This window comes from Sphaerodactylus townsendi, linkage group LG10 (genome assembly GCF_021028975.2).
Source record: "Sphaerodactylus townsendi isolate TG3544 linkage group LG10, MPM_Stown_v2.3, whole genome shotgun sequence".
NCBI classification, from domain to species: domain Eukaryota; kingdom Metazoa; phylum Chordata; class Lepidosauria; order Squamata; family Sphaerodactylidae; genus Sphaerodactylus; species Sphaerodactylus townsendi.
The window spans coordinates 50721512-50738019 of record NC_059434.1 but is presented as its reverse complement, the minus strand read 5'-3'; positions in this window follow the sequence as shown (position 1 = coordinate 50738019).

Here is a 16508-nt window from a genome sequence, read left to right as displayed (position 1 = left end):
AGACTCATTTAAACATACATACAGCAATTTACAAAACAAACAAATCTTGGAACAGACAGAATTATATTCCAAGTATGTTGTTTCATGGAACACCCACCACCCTCAAAGTAATTTGTGTTTTAAAATCAGAACCAACCTAAATATCTCAAAATAACCACCACCAAGAGCTCCCCAGAATTCTTCATAAGCTGGGATGGATGCTAAGCAAAAGTGGAGGGGGCTGGACATGATGAAAAAGTCAACCTACAGAGAGGCCGTTTCTGCACGGCCAGCTGAGCGGGGGTGTATCGGCATAGTTTATGTCGATGCACCCCCCAGGACCGTTCGCATGGACGGTCCCACTGGGTACACAGTTGACGGTGCAGCCTTCGCACAGGCTGCGCCGTCCCCAAACGGCTCTTACCTTCTCCTGGCTTCTGTCGCATTGTAGAGGCCAGGGGACATGCCCCCGTGGCCAGAGCAACAGCTCTGGAATTAGAGGCCAGGAGGCGTGTCCCCTGGCCTCCACAATGTGACAGAAGTCAGGAGAAGGTAAGAGCCGTTTGGGGAAGGTGGGGGAAAAACGCGGCCTTCCACCCACTGCCATTCACTCGTTGAGCAAGGTTCAAAAGCAGCGTTTTTACGCTGCTTGGCTGGCACGAGCATGGTGCTGCTGCGATGCAACAGTGCCTGCTGTGTGAACAGCACCCCAGGGACGGTGTTTTTACCATCCCTGGGGCGCTGTTATTGGGCTGTGTGGAAACAGCCTTAGTTTTCTGCAGAAGGAGATCAGTAAACATTGCAGACTTAATTGGATGAGATGGTGAAAGATGAAAATCAGTTTTCAGACTTCTGAGAAGCCCCCCCCCCCCCCCGATAAAACCAGAACAACACTCTTTTTCGGATGGCTTTCCACTTTACCTTTAATGATAGTGTAACACAGCATAGGGTTTCAGATTAGAATGGATGGGTTAATATGGGTAAAAGAGAATATCCTTCGCCATTTGGGACTTAAAGGTTGACAAATAAATAAACAGCACTTCTAGGCCTTGAAGCAAATATACAGGTCACTCCCATAGAGCTAAACAAAGATCAGACTGACATCATTACAGGCCTCAGATTTTCCAGTGCGCTATATTGAAGGTGAGGGTGGGGGAACCAGCCATTTAGCTTACAGGATAATTTTCCGGTGGCTACTGACCTAGAAAGCCACTGGTGGGTGTGTGGGAGAACAGCAAAGCCCCAGCAACTGTGCCAGTACCTCAGAGGGCACTTGTTTCAGATCATCAGCAATCGTAATTGGTGTCAGCTCAACCATTTCTTTTGTATTGCCCTCAGTTTGAAGGAGGAAGGGATGGATGAGCTAATGCTCATTCCTGGCACTGTTGAGTTGAGTGACTCCTTCAGTGCAAGTGCCACAAAGGTTGCTCAGCTTGGCATGTTCCATGGCTGTTTCTCTCCCCTTTCAACTCTGGTTAGCATGTTTTACCATAGAGATACCAAATAGAAGGACCAGATCTCCAACTATGCCTCCCACTACCTCTGCCATTGCGGCAATCCTGCAGTGTCACTTCCAGTCACATGAATGGAAGTGACATCATGCACTACTGTAGCACTCTAGCAATCCCAGAAATCTCTACAGTTTTATCATAAAGATTTTGGGGGTTGCTGGAACATTATGTCGATGTGTGATGCCACTTCTGATTGCTTAACTGGAAATGGCAGTGCAGCATGGTACGATGCCATGTGAAGTCAAACTCTGGTCCATGTGAGTTGTCAGCTCTCATCCAGCAACTCTAATGCCAAGGGATATAATAGCAGTGCTCTGTGCCCATAGTAAATCATGACGAATGGTAGTTTCCATTTTGAGTGAGATGGAATTAGATAATGGCTGAAAGACTACAGATCAAAAAGCCTCAGGTTGAGCTTTGCTTCTGCCACAAAGTCATTAGGTATAGGTCAGCGACTGTTTCTCAGTTTCAGTCCCCTTTCTGTCATTGATGACATCCATACATGTGTAGATCAGATGCCAAAGTTCACTGCACGGCTAGGAAGCTTCCTATGCCTCAAATCCTGCACCAATTTTCACTGTACAGGAGAGTCTTTAGTCTTTCTGCTGACAGGCATCATATATTGAAGAATTCCTGTGTTGGTTAAATACTCTTCAATGTTAGGCTCATGACCATGAACTATGTCTAATTTTCGCATACAAAAGAAAGTCAGAGCAATAGTGACAGGCATCATATATTGAAGAATTCCTGTGTTGGTGGCTAGTCTTGTGTAGGCTCATGACCATGAACATATCTGAGTACTGCATACAAAAGAAAGTCAGAGCAATAGTGACAGGCATCATATATTGAAGAATTCCTGTGTTGGTGGCTAGTCTTGTGTAGGCTCATGACCATGAACATATCTGAGTGCTGCATACAAAGGAAAGTCAGAGCAATAGTGAAGTAAGTCAGCGTGTATTATCCCCAAAATACAAAAATATTGAACTGTCAGAGTTAATTATTTTTCTTGAGTCTTGCACACAGCATTGTTATTAAATAATCAGCCCATTAGAATGTGTATGGGCTCTAGAGCTTCAGTTAAGCTTTCAAGTTCCTTAGCAGGAAGATGCAAAACGTTGGGATGGCAGTTTCTCCACATTTTAAATCCATTAAGACAGAAAGAAAATGATTATTTGGCAGGACCACCTAATAGCATATCAACAGATAGCTCGTATCATATGTAGAAGTTTGGTATTACTTAATGTTTTCCTATTGTAGATGCTGATTTTTTTTATCTGCTGTCCTGCTGAATACACTAGTAGGTTTTAAAAGAATGAGAATTCAAAAAAGAATTGTCAAGGCATCTAAAGTCCTTACTTTAACCCTTGGTCCTGCCCTCCAATCCCAAACGGGTGATAGTTTCAGAGCTGGTCTGCAGTAGAACCGCTAGAAATGAGTCTGGTAGCACTTCAGGGGCCAATAAGAATTTTGTGGTGATGTTGCCTATGGTTCTTTAGTGGTAAAGGAAAGAAACTCTGCTCATATTCGGGATACCGTCTCCCTTGATTTAGAAGGCTCTGCTGATCTCTGAAGTTCTCTGGATTAAAGCAGCCCATTTCATATTGCAGTCTTTTAATCCTTCACCAACATATTTTAGCATACTTCTGGTAGTAATGTGTAAATGTCAGAGATTTGGAGGTGAATGTTTACTGCTCCTCTGTTACCTTCATGTTCACTGGCATTGACTGTCCAGTTAATATATACGTATCCTGATCTGTCTCCAAGCAATTCAGGGTAGCATACATTATTCTTCTTTCCCAATTTAGGCCCACAACAACCCTGTGAGGTAGGTTACTCTGACAGTGTGTGACTGGTCCAAGGTCGCCCAATAAACTTCATAGCAGAGTGGAATTTGAAGCTGGATCTCCAAGATCCTGATATAATAGTCTGACTGCACCTTCCCCCCTAGATCAGTATCTGGAAGACCCAGGTTCAAATGCCCACTTGTGCCATGGAAACTCACTAGGTGACATTGGGCCGGTCACACTCTCTCAGCCTAACCTACCTTAAAGGGTTGTTCTGAGGATAAAACAGAGGAGAGGAGAATGATATAAGCCGTTTTGAGCCATCAGGAAGAAAGGTGGGAATGATGATGATGATGATGATGATGATGATGATGATGATGATGATGATGATGGATGGATGGATGGATGGATGGATGGATGGATGGATGGATGGATGGATGGATGGATGGATGGATGGGTGGGTGGGTGGGTGGGTGGGTGGATGGGTAGATGGATGGATGGATGGATAATACACTTTCAATATAGACTGATCAGGTAGATGGGGGCAATGCCAAATGCCTGCCAGGGAAAGGATGGTCTCAAGCCATATATATTCTTTTGACTTGGTTTAACTACAGCAATCAGTATATCTGAATGTGTCAAATTCTACGCATCAATGCTGCAAGTGCTGGAGACTTCTAGTGGTGCAAAGAGCCTTCCCCACATAAAACACATGTCTTCTGCCACAGCGAGGCTCCATCATTAACAGAATGGATCAACAGTGGAATCCTAAACAGAATTATGCCTTCTAAAACCATTGGCTTAGGAGACTGAACTTAGAAGAGTGTAACTGCTCAGAATTCAACCCAATGATTCTCCCTCCTTGCTGACAAGGAGAACAGTCTCCACAAGCGGAGGCTTCACCATAAACCCCACACAATCCCAGAACTGTATTGACAGTACAAAGGCAACTTTTAAAAAATAAATTGATTAAAAAAATAAATTCTGGAGCTTGGGTTTCAAATCCTTGTACTGGTTCAGGAGATGGGAAAGAGCAAGAAACAAAGCTAGATATTTTGTACATTTTCTATAGAATACCACCACCACATAGTCTGATGAGCGGGAGGCAAGTGTTCTGTGTTGTACTGTGCAAGAATATAGGTACCTTTAAATTTATTTTGCAACCTGGAAGCTTTTGGAAATTCTAATAAATGTGCAATTCTCCTAATTTTCTTGCATTTTCTTGTAACATACAACAAGCAAGAAAAGGCTGTGGGCCTGAATTTTGTTACAGCCGAATTTCAGTTAATAATGTGCATGTAACCCCTTTTTTAACAGCCCATAATACTAAACTGAAGTCAAAGCTCCTGTGGAATTGTATTTTCTCCGCGCTCATCAAATCAGTGTTACAAAGTTTCAGCAGAAGGCTTCAAGGGATGTTAAGTTAGACCAATTCTCTGCCATCAGCTATCTTCCCTGTCCTCCTCCAGAATTTAAATTTGTGCCCTCACAAGAAAATAAATTCTTGCATATTATAAATTCTTGCACATCTGTATGCATCCCATCTCTCTAAGGCAGCATTTTTCTTCTAAAAATCCCTTATTAAAAAATCCTATATCTTGGTGGCCGTTTAAAATGAGATCTGTGAGATTTAATTGATTTTATAGACCCAATGCCTTTGTGAGCCTGTGGAGAAAGGGTTGTCAAACAGCTTCTTCAAGAAGTCAGGCAGAAGCCTGACCTCCTACTTCACGTTGTCTCTGTGTGTGGTCAGCCAGTGCTCTGCCTCATGCATGATAATATTGCAAGCTGATTTACTTCAAGAAGCACACCTGGTACAGCAGCGGCAAATGTGGTTGCCAACTGGAGAAATTTCTGGATATTTGGGGTAGAGCCTGGGGAAGGCAGGGTTTAGAGAGTGAAGAGACCTCCTGCAGGGTATAGTACCATAGCGTCCACCCTCCAAACCAGTTGTTTGTTCTCCAGGGGAGGTGATCACTCTAGTCTAGAGATCAATTGTAATTCTGGGAGAGCTCCACCCCCAGAGGTTGCCAGCCTAGTGGAAAACCAAGGGTGGCACAGTAGTGGCTCAGTGGGGAAGGCTCAAATGGGGTAGCTTGGCTCTGGTGAGAAGGAACCCCACAAGGTGCTGTCCAGGTACATGCCGGCAAAATCAGGGGGAGTGGTAAGCAGGGTATTGACCTTTGGTGACTGTTTGGTGGGCCTACAATTGAAGGCCATACTTCTTAGCTTTTGAAGCCATTTTGACTCCGCTGGATTAATCTAAAAGAGAGTGAACAGGAAACATTACAGATGCCTTTTCCTTCTGACAATGGAGAGTGCTTTTACATCTTAAGTCGTTTGTTTACCATTATCCCTTCTTTTTAAAAAAAGGGATCCATCCTGAATGGTCAGAAATATGCAGATATTTTATGTTGAATAAATTATTAAAAGTCTCCAGTCAGAAGACAGCCCTACTTAAAATTTATCAACTGGAAGAAGAATTGGACAGGTTTAATAAATACATGGATGCATGTGCTGCACTGTAATAATGAGTGCAGTTGTGGCGGACCTGAAGTACTATATGCAGTTCTGGAGGTCTTGCTTCAAAACTTTTGTGGACAAGTGGAGGAAACCAATGAGAATTATCAGGGGCCTGGAGATGAAGCCCTACAGGGAAAGTCTGAAAGACCTGGGAATGTTCAGACTGGATAGAAGAAGGTTAAAGAGGGGCATGATTGCTTTAAGTATTTGAAATACTTAGATAATGGCAGGGAACTGTCCCTGTTGACAGCACAGGACAGGGTGTGCTATAATGAGTATAAATTATGGATAGAATGGTATTGGCTGGATATTAGGACATTTTTTTCAACAGTAAGAAAAGTTCAGCAGTGGAAGTAGCTGTCTACAGTGGGCTCCCCCTCTCTTGTAAGGGGTGCTTCAGGCTGACCCTGCATTGAGCTAAATGGCCTTTATGGCACTTTCCCATTCTATGATTCTATGATATACCGACACTATAGACAGCTGTAGGAAACACTGCTCCAAACTCTCACACATCCAGTCCCAGTTGTTATTGGACATTCCTTCTGCATAGAATACAACCTAATTTCCATCTCTTTCAACATGCTTTTGTTGTGAGTTTGTTGTGCTCAGCCAACTAATTGTTAAAAATTCCATCTTGTTTACAACTATCCGTGCCAGTTAATAACAGAGCTTTTCATGTGGTGGCCCCTAACTGGTGGAATAGCTTATCTAAAAGGGTGTCAGGAAGGTGCCAAGCTTGATCATTTTTCCAATACAATGTAAAGCTGATGAAGAGGACAAGAAAGATGATGATGATGATGATGAAGATGATGATGATGATTGTAGATTTCACAGCCTCCCGATCTTTAGCTAGTTGTTGGCCTTCATTACAATTTGAGCCTCACCCAGAGGCCTAGGAAGTTGTAATGTATCAGCATAGTATTCGTGCGGATCCCAGCAGGGCTGCCTTCTGAATCTGACAGATGTTAATGTTGTCAATTCGAAGATGTTTCAAGTGCTGCCCTAGTGTTTTTGGGATGGCACCCAGTGTGCCGATTACCACTGGGATGACCTCAGCTGGTTTGTGCCATAGACGCTGAAGCTCGATTTTCAAATCATGGTATCTAGTTGTTGTTATTGTTGTTGTTATCTGTTCTTTAGCTGGTTGTTGGCATTTCATTACAATTTGAGCCTTACCCAGAGGCCTAGGACACTGCAATATATCAACATAGTATTCATGTGGATCCAAGCCTTTTGAATCTGACAGATGTTGATTTTGTCAATTTGAAGGTGTTTCAGGAGCAGCCCTAGAGTTTTTGGAATGGTGCCCAGGGTGCCTGTTACCACTGGGATGACCTCAGCTGGTTTTTGCCATAGTCGCTGTATTTCCATCTTCAAGTCATGATATTTAGTGACCTTCTCATGTTATTTTTGAATGACCCTGCTGTCACCAGGTATTGATATGTCAATGATGGTCACTTTCTTGTCCTCAATCACTGTGATGTCCAGTATGTTATGTGCCAACATTTTTTCCATTTGGCTCTGCAAGTCCACAATATCTTCACTCTCTTGTTTTTCATGACTCTCTGGATGATGTTTTCCACCAGTTTTTAGCTTTCCTGATGTTTTAATTCTTACATAAATTCCAGTGGATCATCTTGGTCATTGAGCTGTGCCTTTGTTTCTACTCAGTCTGGACAGTCTTTTTGCAGCAGCCGAGTACGTGATCTACAGTTACAACAGCTTCCTTACACAATCTGCACTTTGCGTCATCTGAGGATGTTTTGATTCTGGCCTTGATTGTATTTGTCCTAATTGCCTGCTCTTGAGCAGCTCTAATCAGTGATTCAGTTTTCTTTTTTAGAATTCCAGTTGTTAACCACAGCCAGGTCTTTCATTGTCCACCTTGTTGTTGATCTTCTCCAGAAATTGGCAGTGGAAATCTTTATTGTACCAGCTTTCAGGCCTTGTTATAATCACATTTTTCAGTACTCCAGTTTGGTTCTCTGGGCGTTCAGAAAATGCCTGTTCTTCACTTCAATCAATGCCTGTTCTTGACTTTCATGCATGTAATCAGCCAGCGCATGTTTCTCACCTCCACTGTTTGCTTTACTTGGTGTAACCCTCGGCCACCAGATCTCCAGGGCTGGTATAGTCTATCCTATCGGTATCACTACGTGGGTGTAAGGCATAGTGTATTGTTATAAGCTTCCGAGTTTTTCTATCCAATGCATACAAATCAGTCTGTATCCAGTTTGTAATTCCAGCTGTGTACCTGATGACAGGTATGGCTCAGGTATTGATGGCCTTGAATGGTATTCCCACCATTTAATTTGGATTTCAAAATTTTTCTGACCCTCTGGGTGTATTTTCTGCTGACCATAGTCTTCACTTGCCTGGGCTTGATGTTATGCAGCTGCAAAATGCCCAGGTATGTATAGGCTTCCTTTGGTTGCACTTGATTAGTTGGCCATTAGGCATTTCTATGCCATCACTCTCAGTGATCTTGCCCCTCTTTATTGCCTCAGTGGTGCACTTTTCCAGTCTGAACATCAAAATGTCTGTGCTGAATATTTGGACTAGTGACTGGATTTCTGTGTCTGATTTCCCACAGAGATTCAAATCACCTGTGTATAGCAAATGTGAGATTTTTTTCTGAGTCTTTGGCAGTTTGATATCCCAACTTCATTTTCTTTAAAATCACATTTAGTGAGATCATGGTGATGATAAACAGTAAAGGTGATAGTGAATCACCTTGGAAAATTCCTCACTTGACACTGACTTTTCTATAGTTTTCATTTTCTACTGTCAGTTCAGTTCTCTACTGTCTCATCATTTTTCCAGTGAATGCTTGTATGCTTTTCTGGACACTAATTGTTTCCAAACATTTCATGATCCAACTATGGGGCAGTGAGTCGAATGCCTTCTTGCAATTGGTCCAGATCATATGCAAATTTGTTTTTTGATTCTTGCAGCTCTCCATTATCATTTTGTCTATCAGAGGTTGATCTTTTGTACCCCTGCTCCTCCTTTTGTTCCCTTTTTTTCTCCACCAGCATGATGTTATTGTTGTTGTTGTTATTATTATTTGTATTTACTATGCTGCCCCTCCACTTTCAGGCTTGGGGTGACTCACATCATGTAAACAACCATATAAATATATAAACAATATAAAATATTAAAATATCAACAACAATCTCAATCTAAAAATACAGTACACATTATACCAACAATCTTCTCAACTTCAATAGTTCAAATCTGACCCATTTGCTTGCAACTAAGTTCCTCCAGTTTCAGTGAATTCTGGCTTGTGTAAAACAATCTCCAATACTATTGCAAAGAATGCACTATATTTATTTTTTATGTTTTTAGCTAACTCCTGCCAACAAAAGTTTCAATGTTGGACATAAATACAATAAAAACACTAAAAGCCAGCAGAGTAAAACAGCACAACTCAAATGTCAACATGAGCCCAAGCTGGGAATTTGCACAAGCCTTCTGGGCTCAGCCTTCAATGCATATAGCAAAACAAATACTACCATCATTTTTGCATTAGCATCTACTTTTGAAAACATCTCGGAAGACGATGATTTGTTTCAGAAAAGAATATGCTCACAAGTTTCTGAGCCTCACAACTGCTTTTAGGCTTGTTTATTCCACAGTGACAAGAATGCTCCAGCACAGGCCCTGAACAGCTCATTTATAGCAGAGTAGCTGCTTTAATCTTTTGTGCTAAAGATTAGAAGATGCTTCCAGCTGTTTCACCTAGAACCAACATCAAAGCAACTCTGTGAATTGTTGGTGCAATACAACAGTTGTCACTGTTTGTTGAGTAAACGTTTACAAAGATACACACAATGCTCTTATTGACCACAATACATACTTGAGCAGTGGGGCTTTTGGAGGCACTGAAAAGAATCGTGCTGAAGCACATCTACAAGAGTGATGCGACAAAAGCAAGCTTTGCTTGCAAACTGGTGTACTTAACAGACAGCGTGCTCTGCTTTGGTCGGGCCATTTACCCAGCTGAGATTTGAGACCTGTTGTACTTTTCCAAATGAGCAAATAAATTTATTTCAGGCTTGTTTAAAAAGAACCACAGATCCTTCTTTAATTGCACACTAACAATCTCACATACATGAGCAAACTTGTGTTACTAAATGGATTAAATCATAATTGGATATGAAAGCTGACTGCAATGAAGGTATGGAGGACAAAGTGACAGCCTTTCCCTGCAGTCTTTAAATAGAAAGAAGTGGGACCAGCCTAAAAGAAAAAACAAACCTATTGATGATAATGCCCAGATATAATAATTGAGCCAAAGACTGGGAATGGAAGCTACTGGCCTCCAAATGTATGACCTATCAAGCTGAAGACAACTTCTCAATGATGGCGGCAAGCCAGGTTCTGAACACCCTTCTCCATATTTTCAGGTTGGAGCTCTGGCACACCTTTTTAATACACTAGGTCAGGGGCTAAATGTTCATTCTTTCATATTACATATACAATGAATTTATTATCCACCCAACAGAAGTCACCCTACCAATAATACAATACAATACAATACAATACAACAACCTTTATTAGGCATATTAAAATAGGCTCCAGAGCATTACAGACATTTCTGAAGGCCCTACCAACAATATCGGGTGGCCTCTTTAAAAAAAGTGTTTGCAAACCGACGTGATTAGTGGCCTGCATTTGCCTTGGCAGGTTGTGTAGATTTGACTTATAAGAGGCATTCTGATAGAGTATTTGTCTCTATGAACTATCTGCCATGATTAAACAAACCCTTTTTAAGAACCCTACTACATGATACATTCCCCTGACTCAACTTACTTTTGGGAGAGACTTACGGGTGGGGACATAAGAGGGTGACATCCTGTACCCCACTATGTCACTGCCAGGGAATCAAACGTATCCTAAAGGTACCCTATGTCATATCTGGTTTTTCCATTGAAGTGACTTACTGGTGAAAACAATCCTGGTTTTAAAAATTATTTTTCTCCTGGTGCTGTTTGGAGCAGTGATAGGCAGAGAACTGTTGGTTGGAAGCCACCCATTGTAGCAGGTGGCCCAGTAGCCAGGGGCGTAACGAGGCAGCCCTGGGCAAACTGTAGCCCTGGGCAAAACCTGAGTTGGATGCCCCCCCCCCATGGGCAGCCACTCCACCACGACCAATTTTTTTTGCACCAGGACATTGGTGCCTACAGGGGGTGACGTTTTTAGACATATCAGCACCAACATTTCAGCATATCATCAGGAGACTGTCCTCATGCTACTCCCCAAGTTTGGTGAAGTTTGGTTCAAGGAGTCCAAAGTTATGGACTCCCAAAAGGGGTGCCCCATCCCCCATTGTTTCCCATGGGAGCTAATAGGAGATGGGGGCTACAGTTTTGAGGGTCCATAACTGTGGCCCCCCTGAACCAAACTGCACCAAACTTGGGGGGTATCACTAGGGCAGTCTCCTGATGAGACCCTGAAAGTTACACGAGACTGTGCCCATTGCAAAATGTGCCCCCCAAGCCTACAGCCCCTGATGACAGCAGTGCAGAAAACTCAATGCAGAACAAAGATTCTTGGGCAAATTTCAGGATGTTCTTGCAGGGAGGGCATTCTTGGACATTATCAGCACCAAAATTTTCAAGGGTATCATCTAAGAGACTGTCCTTATGAGTAAGCACCCCAAGGTTTGGGTACAGTTTGGTTCAGAGGGGTCCAAGGTTATGGACCCCTCAAGGGGTAGCTCATCCCAGATCTCCTTGCTTGCAGAATGTGGGATGAGAATTACTCTTTGAGGGTCCGCCTTTGGACCCCCTAAACCAAACTGTACCAAACTTTAGAGGTACCATAGAGACAGTTTCCAGATGATACCCTGAAACTTTGATGCTATTCCATCCAAGAATGCCCTCCCTGCAAGAACATCCCTGAAATTTGCCCAAGAATCTTAATTCTACGATGAGTTTTCTACGACCACTGTCGATGGGGGTTACAGGCTGAGGCTTACGTACGAAGGCACAATCTCAAAACTTTCAGGAGTCTCATCGGGAGACTGCCCTGGTGATACCCCCCAAGTTTGGTGCAGTTTGGTTCAGGGGGGCCGGTGCTGGACCAAGGCACAACAAGCCCCCAGCTCCTAATAGCTCCCGATTGGAAACAATGGGGGATGGGGCAAGGAGGTCCATGGCACAGGACTCCCTGAACCAAACCTCCTGGAAAGCAGGGGGGAGGCATAAGGGCAGTCTCCTGATGATCACAGCTGAGCTTTTGGTCACCACTAATGAGGGTAGGGAACCTTTAACACGCAAAGAGCCATTTGGACCCGTTTTCCACGGGAAAAGAAAACACTTAGAGCCGCAAATAAATTTTGACATTTAAAATAAAGATAACACTGTATATATTGGGGTTTTTTTTTACCTTTTACTCCGCTCATTCTGAGAAGCGCATGGATGCGTCCACCCTGCTGCCTGCAGGGCGGGCAAGGATGGGGTCAGTGGCTCGGCCTCGCCGGCTGCCGGGAAAGTGCCCGTCCCGCTCCAATGGGGCAGGCGAGAGGGGAAGCCCGCGGTGCGGCCCAGCTGACCGTGGGCAGTTGGTGCGCCCGCCCTGCTGCCTGCAGGGTGGGCAAGGATGGGGCCAGCGGCTCAGCTCGTGGAGCCACAGTGCAAGGGCAGAAGAGCAGCATGCGGCTCTCGAGCCGCAGGTTCCCTACCCCTGCACTAGCCTAAAAACTGCGCCCCCTGCAGTCCAAAAATGGAAAACCACTAAAAATACCCAAAAACGAACCCAGCATTTTGATGCCCTTCCCCACAAGGTGATGCCCTGGGCAGCTGCCCACCTTGCCCAATGGGCATTATGCCAGTGCCAGTAGCCCTTGTACGTTTCTTACACAGAATGCTTTTTTCATGCAGAACATTTGAAATTTTTTGCGAACAATTTTGAAAAAAACCGTTGGGTGGGGGGGCTGTCCGCATAGTGTGGAAAAATAAAGTGTTTCAGAGAGAAATGGTTCTTTCCTTTTAAAAAATCCTGATGTCTTATTTTCAAAGCTATGAGACTCAAAATCTGCACAGCCCCTCATTTTGTGTCTATGTAGATATCTCACAGGAAAAAAATTTAAAATGGAAAAACAACACATTAACATAATTGACAGGCAATACTGAGTTTATTAGTGCACAGCAGTGACAGAAATGACAAGCAGATGAGTTGCTAGATGAGAAAACATTCACAGGACACTTCAGCAAATGCTGGATAGCACAGAGATTCACTGAAATGGCAGAAAATTATAATAATATAGCATTAGTAGCAGCAATAAATGAAATTATTATAACAACAATTTTACTGCTACTGGTGGTGCTACTACTACTACTATTACTACTACTCGTACTTTAATAATCAGAATGTAATGTTAGGATTTTATGTCTCAAAAGCTGAAAATCTCTCCCCCCCCCCCTTACTATTGCAGTCCCTAGAAAAGAGGATTCTCTCATTACTTAACATTTTGGAAGCCTAACATTAGCGAGATTATTTTTTTAAAGTTGCCAGGAACTTGAGCTGAGCTGGCAAATCTTCCTTGCAGCCGTGGACTGGGCTGATGGCTTCATTGTCCTGTCTTGCAGCCAGGCTAGCAGCCAAATATTGGGGCGTGGGGGGTGAGGAGGGGGAAAGTCATTAATGGCCTATATGTTGATTAAAACTGCAAGTCAAACAACAGAACAGTAAGATGAGATCCTCTACTCCAGTCAATAGTCAAGTAAATGGAGGAAAAAGCAAACCCACTGAAACTAATTCCAAGGTAGCATTTGCACTGATCAGTGCACTGCTGTGAAAGGACATCTGGCAACAAAACTCAGAACAGTCTCTACAATTGTGGTGAAATATCCAGAATTTGCATACCAAAATATATATGAAGGTTTTTGTAGTTGGGCCAATCTTCTGTGCAGAGGATAAAAAGTGTCTTTTGCTGGCTGTAGGTTTGCTATGCTAGGGAAGGCAACCAGCAGGAGGCTGGGGGAAAGAGAACATTGGGGGTGGCTGCTGCTGATGGCTTGATGACACTTCCAAGAAAAACCCAGAAGTGATGTCACACCCATCTAGGAATTGCTGGAAACTCTACAGCAAAACCTCTGTAGCAATCAATCATCCTGAGGAATTGCCGAAAACTTCATGGAGTTTTTGGTGATTCCAAGAGTGGTGTGACATCACTTTTGCTTTTTTCCCCAGCCCAACTGCCATTAAAAAAAAGATTCCCCTGACACCACGCATAGCGGCAGCAGGGAAGAGAAGATGGGCATGAGGGGTCATCAGTCCCCCACCAGGGATCCAGTAACCCTAGCTGGATGGCAGAGGAGAATGGAAAATAGAGCAGTAGCTATGACTCACCTCCCAGGCATTCTATAGAAATACAAATGACCCTAGTCAGGAGAAAGTAAATAGCCAGGTAACACCTTAGCTATAAAGTTTGGAAGGCCAAATTGAAAGAGCAAACCTTTTTGTGACAGGAAAAATAAAGAGGGCCTGCAAAGGGAAAAGAAAATATAGAAACCACTGGACATGAGGGATCAGTAGTTGATCCTTCCTCTCCTAGATCTGTTCCTTAATGAGAGAATCAGAGCCAGGAGAGAGAGAGAGAGAGAGAGAGAGAGAGAGAAGTCCTGCTGGACAGGACACCCTGGATGGCAGAATAGCTGTCTTATTTCCATGTGGGCAGAAGGGGGCACACATGTCCTGTTCCCCACAACAGTACAAAAATCCATAAAACAATATTCTTTTTATAATCACACCAACAAAACTTCAAAGAGATGATGAAAAGTTAAAACTGTTCAGTTGCATCTGACAGAAATTAGAAATTACCTTTGTAACCCAGCCTTCAGAATTAAGATACATGTAGAAGGGATGGTTCAATGACAATGTCCAACATAGCATGCAGTTTGAAACTAATTGAAAGTAATGTATTAACATTTCTATAAGCCATTGGTAGAATAGAGCAGTATTTGAATTTTGCTACAATGTCAGTAAGTTCCCATATAAGTTCAGGGGTTTAAGAGTCCCAAAAATTCAACGTGAAAACAACAACAACTAAAGTGTAGGAAAGAAGAACATAAAGCTAAACAAAACGGAAGTCCAGGAAACATGTTGACAGGAGTCCTGCTGAGACTCAGAATGGCTGCATTTTCATAATTTTGTTTTGTAAGTGTGCAATTTGAAATGTAAAGACCGTAAGCCACCCATAATACCAATCACTTAATATCGGATGTGTGGGTATGTTTCTTTCCAAAAACTTTAAATCAGCCATAGCATTTTTTTGGAAAAAATTGTGAATGTATTAACACAAAAATCTCATACAGAGGCAGATATTTTTGCTTTTAAGCTGCAACACTCAGTGGCAGGAATTTCTGGTCATTCAACCCAGCCCTTCATTCTCACAGCTCCACTTAGGCTATAGGTACACTGAGAGACACTCTGACAAACACAGCATTACTGATGGAAGGAGCCAGTACAGGTGGGCGATAATGAGGCGTTCATGCCCAGAGACTGAAAGGCATCCTCCCTTTCTCCTCCGCTTCAGCCTTGCTCCAGTGGATAAGCTGCAGGAAGCTCTTGCAATGTTTCAGTAAACAAAAGGCATGACTCTGGGTGTTTGCTGGGCTGATGTTAAGGTGTTAAGTGGCCAAGAAGGTTTACTGCCTCTCTGGAATCTACCTTGTTCTTCCTTTGCCCAATTGTTGAACAGAAAGACATGAGCAGGGATTTCTATGCTGTTTGCTGCCCAGTCAGGTTGACTCTTCTTAGAAAAAGATCTGCAACTAAACTGGTCCACACAAAAGCCAAAAACAAGAATGAAATTAATCTAGGACTTTTTATTTCTTTATTAATTGCTGTTAAGTCACAGCTGACTTATTAGGACCAACCAAATTGACACAAAACTGTGGGGCTCTCCTTTAGCCTACTGGCTCACTCTCTTTCTGCAAGCTTTCTATTTAGAAGGTGACTGCGGAGGGAGGGGGGGCAGATTATCAGCAGGCAGTAGATGTTGCCATTTGGTCCAGCTAGTCAGCTTGCCTGCGGTATCTGACTGCCGCTTATCAGTAGGCAGAATGCTGAGAGAGGTGGACTGACTCAGCATGGAAAAAAAATCTTTGGATAGAGTGGGCACATTTAGACATGGCTTCGTTGGAGAATCTTTCCTAGTGACAACAACAGGTAGGATAGATTTGTAGTCACAGTCAAAGCAAGAAACAGACAGAGGTGGCTTGCCATTGCCTTCCTCTGGATAGCAAAACCCTGGTATTCCTTGTTAGTCTCCCATTCAAGTACTAAGAGCAGCTCTGCTTAGTTTCTGAGATCTGACAAGTTCTGGCTAGCCTGGACCATCCAGGTCAGAGTATAGCTGTTGAGAGAGGTTGTTTAACTCATTCCCACCTGTTTTCAAGGATTTTGCTTGTAAACAGTTCCTGAACAGCTTATAATTCAGGCATTACCCATCCATATGAGCAAGAGCTGATTGCTTGAATAAGCCCCTGGAATAGGTGGCTGTAACTAGATCCTCCTCATATCCCTCAGTCATTTCAATGTTACATAGCAGCCATGGACAGATGACCGGCTGCCATAAGCCCAGATCAACTTTTAACGCACCCCTGTGTTACTGATAAAGGTGGTGACAAAATGTTAGGGTAAATCATTTTTAGCTGATATCCATTTTGACAGTAATTGATTAGCATATAAGTATGAA